The 15426-nt window shown below is 43.2% G+C and overlaps 3 non-coding genes across 3 annotated transcripts; all 3 read right to left on the minus strand.

The window, feature by feature from the left end:
- Positions 1-3132: 3132 nt before the first annotated feature.
- TRNAF-GAA (transfer RNA phenylalanine (anticodon GAA)) lies at positions 3133-3205 on the minus strand. Its single transcript has one exon. It is a non-coding gene; the product is annotated as a tRNA-Phe (tRNA).
- A 4173-nt stretch (positions 3206-7378) lies between these two features.
- TRNAA-AGC (transfer RNA alanine (anticodon AGC)) lies at positions 7379-7450 on the minus strand. The gene has a single exon. It is a non-coding gene; the product is annotated as a tRNA-Ala (tRNA).
- A 5129-nt stretch (positions 7451-12579) lies between these two features.
- On the minus strand, positions 12580-12651 carry TRNAA-UGC (transfer RNA alanine (anticodon UGC)). The gene has a single exon. It is a non-coding gene; the product is annotated as a tRNA-Ala (tRNA).
- Positions 12652-15426: the final 2775 nt, after the last annotated feature.

The raw sequence follows: 15426 nt of genomic DNA on the forward strand, positions 1-15426 counted from the left end.
AAATAATTAAATATCCATATCTATCTTCAGACTATCTACCAACAACATGATTGAAACACTTTGTTTTTTGCGTATAATCTGTAGGATGAGCTTATTTATCACAGCATTCTTCTGAGGAATTAAACATTTAATTTTGAAGACAGAACACCCTCACGTCATACATACTCAGTTTTGAAAACCTAAAAATATATAAAGTATCTGTTTAAATCTGCACTGTCCAATATGGTTACCATTAGCCACATTGGCTATTGAATGCTTGAAATTGCCCAGTCCAAGGTAAGATGTGTTGTAAGTATAAAATATATACCAGATTTCAAAGATGCAATATCATTTTTTAATATAAAATAACTCACTTATAATTTTAAGGTGGATTACTTAATGTTGTTATACAAGGCGATTTACATATATTATTAAAACTGGACATAAAAGACGGAAACAGTAAACATCGGGGACTACTAGGGAGTAGCTGGAAAGGGGAAAGGCTTGAAAAGCTAACTATTGGATACTATGCTCACTAACCGGGTGATAGGATTAATCCCACCCCAACCCCAGCATCATGCAATATACCCATGTAACAATCCTGCACATGTACCCCCTGAATCTAACTTAAAAGTTGAAATTATTTTTAAAATAATATAGAGGCCGGGCGCGGTGGCTCACGCCTGTAATACCAGCACTTTGGGAGACCGAGGCGGGTGGATCACCTGAGATCGGGAGTTCAAGACCAGCTGACCAACATGGAGAAACCTCGTATCTACTAAAAATACAAAATTGGGGCCGGGCGCGGGGGCTCACGCCTGTAATCCCAGCGCTTTGGGAGGCCGAGGCGGGCGGATCACGAGGTCAGGAGATCGAGACCATCCTGGCTAACACGGTGAAACCCCGTTTCTACTAAAAAATACAAAAAATTAGCCGGGCGTGGTGGCAGGCGCCTTTAGTCCCAGCTACTCGGGAGGCTGAGGCAGGAGAATGGCGTGAACCCGGGAGGCGGAGGTTGCAGTGCGCGCCACTGCACTCCAGCCTGGGCGACAGAGGGAGACTCCGTCTCAAAAAAAAAAAAAAAAAAAAAAAAAAAAAAGTTAGCCGGGGTGGTGGCGCATGCCTGTAATCCCAGCTACTCGGGAAGATGAGGCGGCAGGAGAATCGCTTGAACCCTGGAGGCAGAGGTTGCGGTGAGCCGAAATCGCACCATTGCACTCCAGCCTGGGCAACAAGAGCGAAACTCCATCTCAAAAAAAAAAAAAAAAAAAAGATATAGAATAAATATTGCCTGTTTTTTTAATGTGACTACTAGAAAATTTAAAACTACAAAAGTGACTCGCATTTATGATTTGTATTTTTTTAAACTATTTTTATTCCAGAAGATAAAGTAGAAGACTTGTATTATCTTTTAATTGGACAGCATTGTCTAGAGATGATATTATCTCTTTAAATGCTGTTCTGGGAGATTCCCAGAGCCAGAGAACATGGAGCATGGTCTCCCAGTAATTAAGTTTCATGCCTTGAGTGTTCTCGACAGAATGCATTTCTATGCATAATCTCCTTAGATCTTTACAACATCCTATTTAACATAATTATTATTAGCTGCATTTTTAAGCTATTGAATAGAAGACAAATCATGCTTGGAATTACCCTAGACCTTCCCTTTCAACAGAATGTAAAGGAATCATTACTGTGTTAGGCAAGAAAACATTCAGTGCTACCATTTGTCTAATCAAATATTTCTTAATGAAATGAAACACAAGCTTCTGAGTTGAGAAAGCCTCAGTGACCTAAAGGATAAAGTATCTGATTCCCAGTTTCTGTACAGTCAGTGTCCTCACCCTGAGGTTTCTTCTCATTTGGTACTAATTTTCCTTTTTCAACTTGCTGCAGTTCTGATGTTGAAGTACTGTAGATTGTTTAGTCTCCTCACACAGTACGCAGGAGTTAGGGGAAAATAACTCTCAAAATGAAACAGCAATTTGAAAGAAAAAAGGAGGAAAAAACAAAAGACCCATTACCCCCAACACAGTATTTCAACAGAGAAGTTGAAGTGGAAAATGGAAAATGAGGCACATGCACCTGAGTCTTGATGACTTTGCTGCCCATTTGCTTTCATTTTCAGTATTCTAAGGCCCCTCATGAATGTCTGACAGAATAATTCATATACAAGTACTTATTTTTGTTCTTTCCTGGATACCAACATAGAAATTAGTTAAGATTTGGAAATTCTGGACAAGGGTGCCAGGCTTCCTGTCAGTAAGAAAACTTAGAATATTCCTGTAATTAGGCCTGGTGTGGTGGCTCCAGCCTGTAATCCCAGCACGTTGGGAGGCAGAGGTGAGCCAGGATTTCCAGAAGAGCCAGGGCAACATGGTGAAACCCAGTCTTTACCAAAACAATTCAAAAACAAACAAACAAACAAAAAGCCAGGCTTGTTGTTGCATTTCTGTAGTCTCAGCTACTCAGGAGGCTGACATAGGAGGATCGCTTGAGTCCAGGGAGGCTGAGGCTGCAGTGAGCTGTGATCATACCACTGCACTCCAGCTTGGGTGACAGAGTGAGACCCTGCCTCAGAAAAACAAAACAAAGCAAAAGTTATTTTTCCAGCAGTTTAACTGCAGAGCTATGGAGTTGACTCAAGGTACAAACCTGGGTTTTTCTAATTGCAAAATGTTTCTTGAATATACCACTACCACATATATACACTCATACAGTATAATAGTTCTTCTTCTACAGGTTTCTTCACATTTCTTGTGATTTAAAACACCCCCGCCCAACACACATAAATAACATCAAATCAGAAATGAATTGTAAGTGCCACAGCATATAGCTTAGGTTTTAAAAGTAATTTCTTAGGTTTTAAAAGTAATAACTTGCTAGGTTTAAGACTTTAAATAATTTACATCCTGTCAGTTAATACTTCATGGAAGTCTTCAGTGGAGAGAGTGTTACAAATATATATGTGTGTGTGTGTGTGTGTGTGTGTGTATATATAGATAGATATGTGTGTGTGTGTGTGTGTGTGTATACATTACCTTTATGGAATTTTCAGAAAACAGCAAAAAAAAAAAAAAAAAAAAAAAAAAAAGATTGGTGCGCAAGTGCTGTGTTAAAGGAGTGACAATTATGCTAAAACCAAAATGCATCTGCCGAAACCCGGGATTGAACCAGGGACCTTTAGATCTTCAGTCTAACGCTCTCCCAACTGAGCTATTTCGGCCACTGTGATCCTACACCTTGTGTCATTTCTCCAAAATACGGAAACTGACATTTGTAGGATTAGTGTATCTTCCAATGCCTAATTCTGTTGTCTTCAACATCACCTGTCATTCACTCACCTCCCTTCCACCCAAAAAATATAAGTTCTGCTGCAATTTATGTGTGAAATAGGATCCAATTTTCCCCAGCAAAAGATGGGAAAGAAAAGGCGAGGAATAGGTCAAATCAGGAAGATACTCCCATGCTTGGTCACCGTATAAAACACTGCTCAGAAAACTAAGGAATTCAAAATGAAATTATCTAGGCCTTTCCTTTTCTCTTTTTTAGGATTTTCTTTTTCTGGCTAGTTCTTCAAGGGCATGCCATAAAGGAACAGAAGATTAGTGGACACTTTAACATGGTAGTGGGCTTATAGCTTCCAAAAAAGGACATCCTGAGTGAGGTAGTTCTTTTTTTCTATTTTGTTCCTTTTACCAGTCTTGTGCTCACACATCCACCTTCGATGGTGCGGAGACCCAGGGAGTGAAAATGGAAAGTATAATATGTTTGTTTGTTTCTTTCTTTCTTTGTTTTGAGACGGAATCTCGCTCTGTCTCCCAGGCTGGAGTGCAGTGGCGCGATCTGGACTTCCTGCAACCTCCTTCTTCCAGGTTCAAGCGATTCTCCTGACTCAGTCTCTTCCAGTAGGTGGGATTACAGGCGCGCGCCACCACGCCCAGCTAATTTTTTTTGTATTATTAGTAGAGACGAAGTTTCACCATGTTGGTCAGTCTGGTCTCTCCTCGGCCTCCCAAAGTGCTAGGATTACAGGCGTGAGCCACCGTTCCCGGCCTATTCCTTAGGTTTCAGAGAATTGTGGTCTGCACATTGATGCATAAGTATTGTGTTTTTTTTCCAGCTAGGTGCAGGGGCTCACGACTGTAATCCCAGCACTTTGGGAGGCCAAGGCGAGCAGATCGCCTGAGGTCAGGAGTTCGAGACCAGCCTATCCAACATAGTGAAACCCCATGTTGTCTCTACTGAAAACACAAAAATTAGCCCCGCGTCGAGGCGCGCCCCTGTAGTCGCAGCTACAGAATCGCTTGAACCCAGGAGGCGGAGGTTGCAGTGAGCCGAAATCACACCACTACACTCCAGCCTGGGTGACAGAGCAAGACTCCATCTCACAAAAAAAAATAAAATAAAATAAAATAAAAATAAAATAAATAAATTGCTTTTTACATACACATCTGTAATCATGAGATTGTATTTATTTATTTATTTATTTTTATTTTGACAGTGTCCCACTCTGCCAGACTGGAGTGCAGTGGCAATCTCCTCTCACTGCAACTTTCACCTCGTGGCTCAATCAGTTCTTCCACCTCAGCCTAGAAGTTTTATATCAATTCAAAAGTGTCAAGACATTGGACTCCTCTTGCTAAATAACTTAAAAACAGTTTAAGATGTTTACAGAATTTCAGAAACAATTCTCTCTGGAATGAGAGAATTGCTATGGCCAATAACTACTTGCAAACCGAATTTCAATAAAACCCTCTCTATGTCTGGACAGTTTTCAAACTGAGTCTCCTATTCTGAAAGAGTCAAGCCTTTCAGTTTTAGCCAAAATTTGATGGAAGGGTCAGTAAGAAATTGTTCTTGAAGCCAGGAGTGGTGGCTCACGCCTGTAATCCCAGCACTTTGGGAGGCCGAGGTGGGTGGATCACCTGAGGTCAGAAGTTCAAGACCAGCCATGGTCAACATGGTGAAACCCCGTCTCTACTAAATGTACATAAATTAGCCGGGCATGGTGGCGGGCGCCTATAATCCCAGCTACTCAGGAGGCTGAGGCAGGAGAATCGCTTGAACCCGGGAGGCAGAGGTTGCAGTGAGCCGAGATCGCGCCACTGCGCTCCAGCCTGGGCAACAAGAGCGAAACTTCGTTCCCCCCCAAAAAAATTGTTTCTGGATGATTAGATGATTTCCTAAAAAATTAATAAATAAAACTTATAAAATTATGTTCTCTTACAGTCTTTGTTTTTTCCTCCCGCTTGCAAGGTCCGAGCCTTCTCAGACAGGAAACAACATTCCTCTGGGTTTATCCCCGCCGCCTCACGTCTCTCCCCAGCTGGGCGCAGCCTCAGCCTATGCTGCAGAAATGTTTAAAGTTGAACATACAGAGAGGAAAAAAATGGAACGTGATGCGGAAATTAAAACAGCAGCTACATATAAATCTCAACACAGTACTTAAAATGTGTGTAAATGGTTCTAGGACTGCGCTGCACTATTGTGAAAAGTTCATTCAGAAGTAAACGGGAGGGAAGGTGGAGAGGAGCTGAGCGCCAGCTGGCGGAGAGAGGGAAAAGGAGGGGTGCCGTGAAGTGGAGGAAGAAAAACACAAATGGGAGAGAGATAGAGGGCAGGGAAAAGCAACCTTAAGATGATTCGGACTTGGATGGACGCGATCGTAGAATGAATCTAAGCGCCACGTATCTCCGTCGCTTCCTCTGGCCGTGAGGGAAGAGAGGTGTCCCTAGGGAGGTAGGCTGGACCAGGAAGGAGACCTGGTTCGTTTCGCCCAGGCTGTCACGGCTTCAAGAGCGCCTCTCTGCTATTTCCGTCGCTCGACAGACGGCCTGAACTCTTTGGAGTGATGTTGGGTTTTGGTTTGCGCCTCAGGAACTGCTGATACCGTAGCTTCTGAGGGAGCTTCAGGGATTTCCCGACTTCCTAAGTGCCTGTGTTGAGAGTTAGAAGCGGGATCTGCCGGCAGCTAAGAGACTGAGCATGACGGTGGAAATATCTAATTTTATCGGTTTTTGCTTAAAATGCAAAAGATGAGAAAAAGTTCCGTTTCTTTGCTCCACATATATCTCCTAGAATAAAGCCAATCGAAAGCCAACTTCACCCTAAAGAAACTCTTCCTGGCGTTTGCAACGAGCTCCTTTACTCCTAACGTCCAGCTCTTGGCTCAGGACTCTGCAGAGCGGCACAGCGGCTGCAGAAAGGCGAAGTCGCGGTACAATCGGTGTTAACTACGTGTGCAGCCACCGTCTTCTTAGTCTTGTTACAGGTGCAGAGGCAATATAAGTGAACCACTCACAAGTGGAGTGGGCTGACCTCAGATTGAGTTTAGCGATGACTTGTGACCACCTGGTAGATGGTGGACTGTTACAGCATTTAGAAAATGAGTACAAGAAAGGATGCATACGGAAGCCCACACGCTTGCTTGGCTCCTGCAGATGGAGAGAGGTCACTTTTCTGCCTTCTGGGTGTTTAGTAACTTTTTTTTTTTTTTTTTTTTGCTTTGTTGGCATGAAATAAAGCTGAAAATAAAAGCAGATTTTCTTTTAACAAGTTAGTATTAACAAGCTTGCAGAGTATTTCCCTGTGGATTTCTGCTTAGTACTGTAATACCAGAATCAGAAACTCTACAAAGAGCTCTAATCTGGAGGTATGGGTTGTTCCCCAGCTTAGAAGGGGGTTATTTCTGGAGAGTAAGTACAACGAGGTAGAAAAGGATCCGTTGGGCTTGGGAGAATAAACGTTCATTACTTTTATTTATGAAAAGCAACAAAATGAGCTTTCTCCTATACTGATCTTGGTTCCTGGAGTTCAGAGTATTTGCAGAGAAGTGCTTTTTACTTCCACCAAATTTCAGCTGAGTTGACTGCTATCTTTTCATCATTTGCCATGTGTTTGTAGCTAAATAGTTTAAGTTTCAAACTATGTGGGTCTCTAATGGAAAAAGTGACCACCAGCCCATTAAATCGTCAACCACCGGCAGTGTGATCTTTTAGTGAAAGCTTGTAGGGCTTCTCAACCTGGTTAGAGGGAGTTAGAAGAAGAAACAGAAAAGGACGTGAGCCTTTTTAGCTTCCGATCTGAAATCAGACTTGGGCCACACAGTTCTACGGTTTCTGATTATTTCATTTACAACTAGAAATCGGTTGCATGGCCAGGAATACTACTTGCTTCCCTCGTGCGTGGTTCATGTTAGTGATTGGTGGACTGCTTAGAAAATATAAGTGGATAATCCCAAGCAGCAAATAGATTCAAAGGAATAAACACGAGTCACCTCTGTGTATGAGAGAGAAATGCAGAGGCCAACACAATTCACTTCGACAGACAGAAAAATTTAAAGTTGGGGAATATCATGGACCGCTTCTTACTAGTACCCGGGGAAGAAAACAAAACCTGGAGGTACTGGGGATTGAACCTAGGACCTCGTGCATGCTAAGCACGCGCTCTACCGCTGAGCTATGCCCCCTCTGGAAAATTTCCTTTTCAGAGAATATTTTGATGACTATTATTGTCTGAGTCTGGGCTCTGTGTCATGACAATATGTTTTCAATTCCACTCTCAATTTCCTACAGGAAGTGTTTCCTCTCTTAGGCCCCGCTACACCAAAAGAAAGGTAGCTTAATAGTACAAATACAGGCACTGTTCCTGATTTGTGGTCAGTCCAAGATCAACTCACCCCAAGGTGGGCTCCCCATCGCGTTAGATTTCCTGGAGCATACTTGCATTCAATCATTTGAGTGTGTCCTGGCATACAACATTCTCTTGCAAATTTTCTGATTATAATGTTCTGTATTCTTTTGACTCTTGGAAGCATGTTAGTCTCACATAGTCAAAAAATAAAACTGACTCAAGTGTGTGTGAAAATACCCTAAAATTCAATACAAATAGAGGCAAATTAAAACTGCATTGTGAAAGAATAACATAACCCCATTGAAATAACTGATTTAAGAAAATGCTTGACAAAGTTTGTTGTTCTAATTGTAAGTACAAAAAGAAGAGGAAACAAATCTTAAACTCTATGTATGAGGGTTATTTTTTTTAGAGCTAAGGCCGCAGGAATTCTGAGATTTTGTGTGAATTTTAGGATTGGGAAAATGAGTGTGTGTGAGCGCGTGTGTTGTTGGAAACAGGCTGTCACTGTAAGAGAAAGAAGGTAAAGAATAATCCTGTTGGTGTTGATGGGAATTGGAGGCATCAGTATGAAATTATACATATGTAATTGTATAGGCCGGGCGCGGTGGCTCACGCTTGTGATCTCGTCACTTTGGGAGGCTGAGATGTGTGGATCACTTCAGGTCAGAAATCGAGAACAGCCTGGCCAACATGGCAAAACGCCGTTTCTACTAAAAATACAAAAATTTGCCTGGTGTGGTGGCCGCGCCTGTAGTCCCAGCTATTCGGGAGGCAGAGGCAGGATAATCGCTTGAATTCGGGAGGCGGACGTTGCAGCGAGTCAAGTTCGCGCCACCGCACTCCAGCCTGGGCGACTGAGTAAGACTCTGTCTCAAAAAATAAAAATAGTACATTTTCCCTACAGATCTGTCTGCTAACTGGGCCTGGAAGAAATACCTTGGAAACAATGAGCAAGATGACTCTATATTTTGATTTTCAAATACCATTCTCTACTAAAAGGAACCAGAGATACTAATAGAAAGTAGCTACTAGTGTCAACTACACTGACTCCAGGACTGTGCCTGGGAAACTACAAGATGAACCTAAAATATCTTGCTGTGCCAGAAATGATGGGGATGATTTAAAAGAACACAGAAGCTCCAGGGTAGCTCACGCCTGTAAACCCAGCACTTTGGGAGACCGAGGCAGGCGGATCACCAGAGGTTATGAGTTCCAGACTCGCCTGGCCAACATGGTGAAGCCCCGTCTCCATTAAAAATACAAAAACTGGCCTGGCGTGGTGGCGCATGCCTCTAATCCCAGCTACTTGGGAAGCAGAGGTAGGAGAATCGCTTGAACTTGGGAGGCGGAGGTTGCAGTGAGCCGAGATCGCACCACTGCACTCCAGCCTGGACGACAGGGCAAGACCTGTCTCAATAAATAAATAAATAATAAAGTCCATGAGAAAAATAATAGTTTGTGTGTGTGTGTTTAGTCGTAAAGAGAGAGGAGAAACATTGTGGCAAAATATCGGGAATTGCTAAATCTGAGTAACTTGTGTATGGCAGTTCTTTGTTTATTTTTGCAACTTTTCTGTAGGTTTGAAATAATTTCAAACTAAAAAGCTTTTTTTAAATTCTCCCTTCTCAAATTTCTTTTCCCTCTTCCTTCAAGGGCTGTACTCTTCTATCAAGAGTAACGTAGATGGATACTAAAACAGAAGGGTCAGTACCGCCTAGGGGGATTTAGGTGCAGGTGAGGAGGTGAGAAAGTGGAATTCCCAGCTCTTAGAAATGAAGACCCAGGAGCGTGGGTCGCTGCCCGTCCTTACCCTGCCAGCGCCTGGGCCAGCACTGTGGTCGCGAAACCCAGCATGGATTTGATCTTGGGGACGCTATGGCTCCAGTTCTGACACTCAAGAAACGACGGATGGAGAGGAGAACGGGGACCGCCTGTGAAAAGAGTTCGAGAAGGAAGCAGGGACGCGGTGGGGTGCGCACCTGCGGCGGCGGCGGCAAAGGCGGAGGAGAAGCGAAGTGGGCGAGCGCCCGAGGCTGCCAGAGGATGTGGGTGGGCCGGAAGGCGGAGCGCAGCCCGGAAGCCCATCTCCGCTGCGTTTCCTCGCTGTCCGCGATAAGCGAGAGGGCTCATTCCCTGTGGGAGAAGTGAGCTGAAAACACTTTCCCCGCAAGATCTCTCTCGTTTTGCTCAAGGCAGTCGCGGCGTTGAGAAGGCTTCGCAGCTCCTTTACTGGCTGGGGCACTGGGGAGCACGGGTACCCTTGAGTTTTGGTACAGGCGGGTGGTATTAGTGGCTTCCAAGGAAACGACAGAGAAGCCGCCTATTTCCAATCCCTACTGTTCGCGAGGGAGAGAGTGTTGAACCGGGAAGAGAGACCCTCTTGCTGAAGCACCTTTGTTATAGATAGGAAGAGTGTTCTTTGCTATTGTTTTTGTTTTAGCTTGTCAAGCTTGGAATACAAGGCATGAAAAACAAGAAAGGTAAGGCAGTCCCAGTATATTTTAAACTTAAGAGGGTTTTCAGAAGGAGTACTACCTTGTTTTTATGTAATTCAGGGTGTCCAGATTTCAACCTACCTAGCAGAGCGAAGCTCTATGAGTCTAATATGTTGGTTTTCTTCCACATCAGCAAGCCTCTGAAATTCGGGTTTCTTTCTGGACAATATCATCTACACTTTTGCAGTGGGCTCCTATATTGCCTGCATCCAACTTGTGGAAGCCAAGGTTACCACATAAAAGAAGATCCTTACATGAGACAAGTGGAAATAAAGCAGCAGCTGAGGAGTGTGTAGAGGAAGAAACAAACGTGAAAATGTAGAAAGTGGATACACAATTTTTTTCCAAGGAGGAAGAGGAATGGTCTGCTCACAACAAGGAACTCTCTACTTACTGCTGCAAAGATACTTTTACTACATTTCATGCATATGCTGGATTTGAACAACCAGAACATTGGGAGAATTTGTGGGGGCTGGAGAGACAGCAGTCACTCCCAACCCTGAGGGTGAGTCCCCACCCTGAGGGTGGAGAGAAAATGATTACTCTCTGCCACAGGGCTTAGAATCGTCCAAGCCTGGGTTTCAAATTGCAAGGCCCATCGCTTCTCGGCCTTTTGGCTAAGATCAAGTGCAAATTGCAAGGCCCAAATAGCTTGAGAGAGCTCCCAGGTATTTCAGCTCAAAAGAGTCTCCTGGTTCAAGAGAATTCCTGTGAGTTCTTCCACAGGAAAATCAGTCTGTTGTGTGTGACCTGAAAAGTTACCTAAAATATTCAAAGGGTCAAAGAAATGTTAAATTCAACCCCATCCCTGACATAAGACAAATACAAACCTCACTGGCTTTCCTAGGTTTGTGTTTTTGATTGAGAATAGGCAGGGAACCCCAGGACCAACTCTTCCTCCTCAGCAGGTGCCTGACCCTGGGACCTCCTGAAACTTCTAGAGCAGTGCTTCACAAACTTTAGCATCAGAGTCACTTGAAGGCTTATTCAAACACAGGAGGCTGAGCCCCGTCCATACTCAGCAGTTCTGATTCAATAGACCTAAGGTTGGGCCTGAAATTTATTATTCTGCTTGCAGCACCCTAATCCTCCACCCCTTGCTCTCCTGTGCAGTGTCCACTGTGGCTAACATGCCACCGTTTGCCTGGAGGGAACCAATGGATACCAGGAAATTAAAGAAGAAAAAGTATGAAACAAAAAGAAAATACATGGCATGTGTGTATTACCTTCCTCTAAAAAATGTGTCTCAAAACAAACATATGATTGGTCTGGAGGCACACACACAGCCAGTCCTCAGCTAAGCAGGTTTCACCAGACAGTATCCCTCCTGGATGCTGGTTATAGATATTCTCACTGGACAAAAGAATCAAGTAAGGTCATGTCAGCCTCATAGAGTGTATCTATCATGCCAGCCTGATAGGCTGGTGGACTAGGAACAAACATCATACTCTCTTGCCTCTCAAAGACACTTTAATTCAGCAGGAAATATGTACAGAGAGAACAGCAGTTTTGAAACCATACACCGTTGGAAACCATAAAAGGTATCATGAGTGCATAGGATTTCTTGGGAGTTCCCTCTCCAAAAAAAGCAGATGTAATCAGATGGATCGAGAAAGAACATGAAATGTTTGTTTGGTTTTTCCCAAGGCAGGAAGTGCCCAACACACCTGCGATCTACTTACCTTTTAGTCTGCATATATTTTCCATTGTGACAGAAAACCTTTTCCTAGTTTTTCATATGGGGCCTCCGTTTGCTGTTACCAGAAGTTCCCAGGCAATATTTTATTGTAAAGAGGAAAATGGAGTGACTGAGGAAATACAGGAATACAAATCAGTCTTATGGAGTATCAGTAGGGAATGTTGATCTGTTTTGGTTTCTGCTTCTCGCACGTTGAAGGCCTCTAATTCCCCGACAGTCTTCGTGTGGTTGTCCAGCGCCCTACCACTCCCATCTCAAGCGACTGGAGAGCCACAGCAGTCCTTGTCTCAGTACTGGATCACACTGGTAGCTGTGTTCTCTGCGCAGGTAGACAGGGAGAGACTGGTGGAGAAATCAGTGGACAGAGGCTTTTGCTCTGTTCTTTGGCCCAGAAAACAAAAATAACTTAAAAAAAAAAATAGATGCCTTCAGGGCGCTTTTCTCCCTTCTTCTCCTTTGTCTTCGCGTCTCATTAATCATAGTACAAAATGGGAGCGAACGCGAGCCGCTTGTGAATGTGCACGCTTTTGTTTGGGTTCAAGAGACCGTGTTGCGATCCCGTTCTTCTTTCCCCGTCATTTCTTGTTTGTCTTCTTTCTGCTGTCGCAATCGCCTTTGGTGATGTCGAGGTTCACAGCTTAACCAGTGGAGAGTTCAAGGCTGCGCATTGGGCTACACTTTTACTGTCCATATGTGCAGAAATTGGATAGAAAAACGTGAGGAGGCAGAAGTCTGTTGCTTGAAAGCTGCCAGAGCAAAACCATCACTTGGAGGTGTCGGGGATCGAACCCGAGGCCTCATACATGCAAAGCATGCGCTCTACCACTGAGCTACACCCCCTTACTATAAGGCCTCTTTGTAATAATTTTCAGGAGGTAACTTTCATTTCCTGAGACTCCGTGAGCATGCCAGTAGTAGTGGTCAGTATTATGGAGTGTGGAGAGCTGTTCTGAGCAGGAGATACTTGGTACTAATGGGGGATACAGATTCTTTAGAATACTGTGTAGGACTTGAAACGAAAAACGAAAGATTAGAAAAGTGTCAGATAATAACCACAAGAAGTTTCCATTGTGGCCTCAAGACGTTGAGTTCTTAGGGTCTCCGTCTATTATGCTTGGCAAGAATCAAGTTCTGATTTTCGTTTCTTTTAATTTCTCCCAGATACGACACAAAGCCATTGAAATTCAGCCTTTTCCTGCCTAAAACGCTTCATCATTGTTGTTTGCTCAATCGGAATATTAAAGGTAAGATTTGATGGAGCAAAGCCACAATCAGAAGAAAACCTGACAGCGATGCACTTAGCATTTTTTCATAAGGGTCTTTAGCTGGCGTGGTGTCTTACGCCTGTACTCACAGCTACTCTAGAGGCTGAGGCACCAGGATCGCTTGAGCTCGGCAGTTGGTTGTTGTAGGGAGCTATGACTGTGCCACTGCCCTCCAGCCTGGGCAACAGAGACAGAAGGGAAGGGAAGGGAAGGGGAGGGGAGGGGAGGGGGGGAGGGGAGGGGAGGGGAGGGGGGAGGGGAGGGGAGAGGGGGGAGGGGAGGGGAAGGGATTCACAAGGCGTGAATGAAAAACAGCCATGGGGATGGAGAGAAGGGTTGAATTATGAGAATAAGACCGAAGATAAATACAAACAGGGTTGAAGAATGGTTTAGAAAAACAAACACAAGCAGGTGCAGAAAAGGGGAGAGGTTTTAACAGCTCTTTTAGGAATGAGAGATAGATTGGAAGATGGAGAAGATGAGTTAGTTTGGCTCATACTCGATTTAAAGTATCTGTGGGGCACACTTGTGAGGATGTTACTCAGAGAATTCAGGCAATTAACTCTGTCTCTAGCCTGGGATTTGTAAGCATTAATAGTAGTAGACACATTACATGGAGGATGGATAAAGACTAAAAAGTGTACTTTGAAATATGGAAATTACAAACCTATTCATGATATTTGTAGTCAACAAACAAGTTTGTTCCTAAAAAGTTCTTGAATCTTGGGACTTATCGTGTGTCCTTTGAACTATATAAGAAGATGAGAAGAAAACCTATTTCTCAGCACCAAATTTCTAGTGACTATTAACTCTTTCTCATTCTGGTTTGCCTATATACGAGCCTTTGCCAATGTTAATAAAATAACATTGATGCCTTTCAAAGTTGCCAGATTGCAAGTTGTATGTCAGACTTGGCTTTTCAGTTGGCTGATGGGATTTCTAGAATAAAAATAGGAAACACTGAGTGATAGATTTCACTGAAGGAGAAACTAGAGAATTGTTATATACAAAATTGATGTGTATTCATGTGTGTTTGCCTGCCTGACTGTGTCTGTGTGTGTGCATGTAAATGATGGGAAGGATTATCTTGGCTCTTTGAGGCTGTAAAAGAAATATTAGGACAGTTTGCAGAAACTATCCTTCATCTTTATGTTGTGTTACACCCAGAGAAACTTGGCTGTCTATTGGATTCTTGGGAATTCATAATAAGAAGGTTGCCTCATAAAAATGGGAGAATTTTAAATGATTAAATATCTGTAGCTATCTTCAGACTATCTACCAACAACACGATTGAAACATGTTTTTTGTGTGAAATCTGTAGGATGAGCTCATTTAACATAGCATTCTTCTGAGAAATTAAACATTTAATTTTGAAGACAGAAAACCCTGTCATACACACTCAATTTTGAAAACCCAAAAATATGTAAAGTATATGTTTAAATCTGCACTGTCCAATATGGTTACCATTAGCCACATTGGGTATTGAGTACTGAAAATTGCCTAGTCTAAGTTAAGATGTGTTGAAAGTGAGAAATATATACCAGATTTCAAAGATGTAATTATTTTTCATGGAGTCTCGCTCTGTCACATAGGCTGGAGTGCAGTGGTGCAATCTTGGCTCACAGCAACCTCCACCTGTTGGGTTCAATCCATTCTCCTGCCTCAGCCTCCTGAGTAACTGGGACTACAGGCGTGCGCCACCATGCCAGGCAATTTTTTTTTTTTTTTTTTTTCAGTAGAGACAGGATTTCACCATGCTGGCCAGGCTGGTCTCAAACTGCTGACCTTGTCATCTGCCCTCCTCGGCCTCCCAAAGTGCTGGGATTACAGGCATGGGCCGCCGCACCTAGCCAGATGTATTATCATTTTTTAAACATAAAATGTCTCACTGATAATTTTAAGATTGATTACTTGTTAAAACAATATTTTGGACATGCAAGGTGATTTACATATATTAGTAAAACTGGATATAAAAGATGGAAACAATAGACACTAGGGACTACTAGAGGGGGAGGTGAGAAGGGGAAAGGCTTGAAAAGCTAACTATTGGATACTATGCTCACCACTCAGGTGATGGGATTAATCCCACCCCAACCACAACATCATGCAATATACCCATGTAACAAACCTGGACATGTACCCCCTGAATCTAAAATAAAAGTTGAAATTATTAGTATTAGTATTAGTATTTTGAGACAGAGTCTTGCTCTGTCTCTCAGGCTAGAGTGCAGTGGCGCTATCTGGGCTCACTGCAAACTGCTCCTCCAGGTTTCAAGTGATTCTCCTATCTCGGACTCCCAAGTAGCTGAAATTACAGGCACGCACCACCATACCCAGCTAATTTTTGTAT

The sequence above is a fragment of the Pongo abelii genome, chromosome 5 (assembly GCF_028885655.2).
Source record: "Pongo abelii isolate AG06213 chromosome 5, NHGRI_mPonAbe1-v2.0_pri, whole genome shotgun sequence".
Lineage (NCBI taxonomy): Eukaryota > Metazoa > Chordata > Mammalia > Primates > Hominidae > Pongo > Pongo abelii.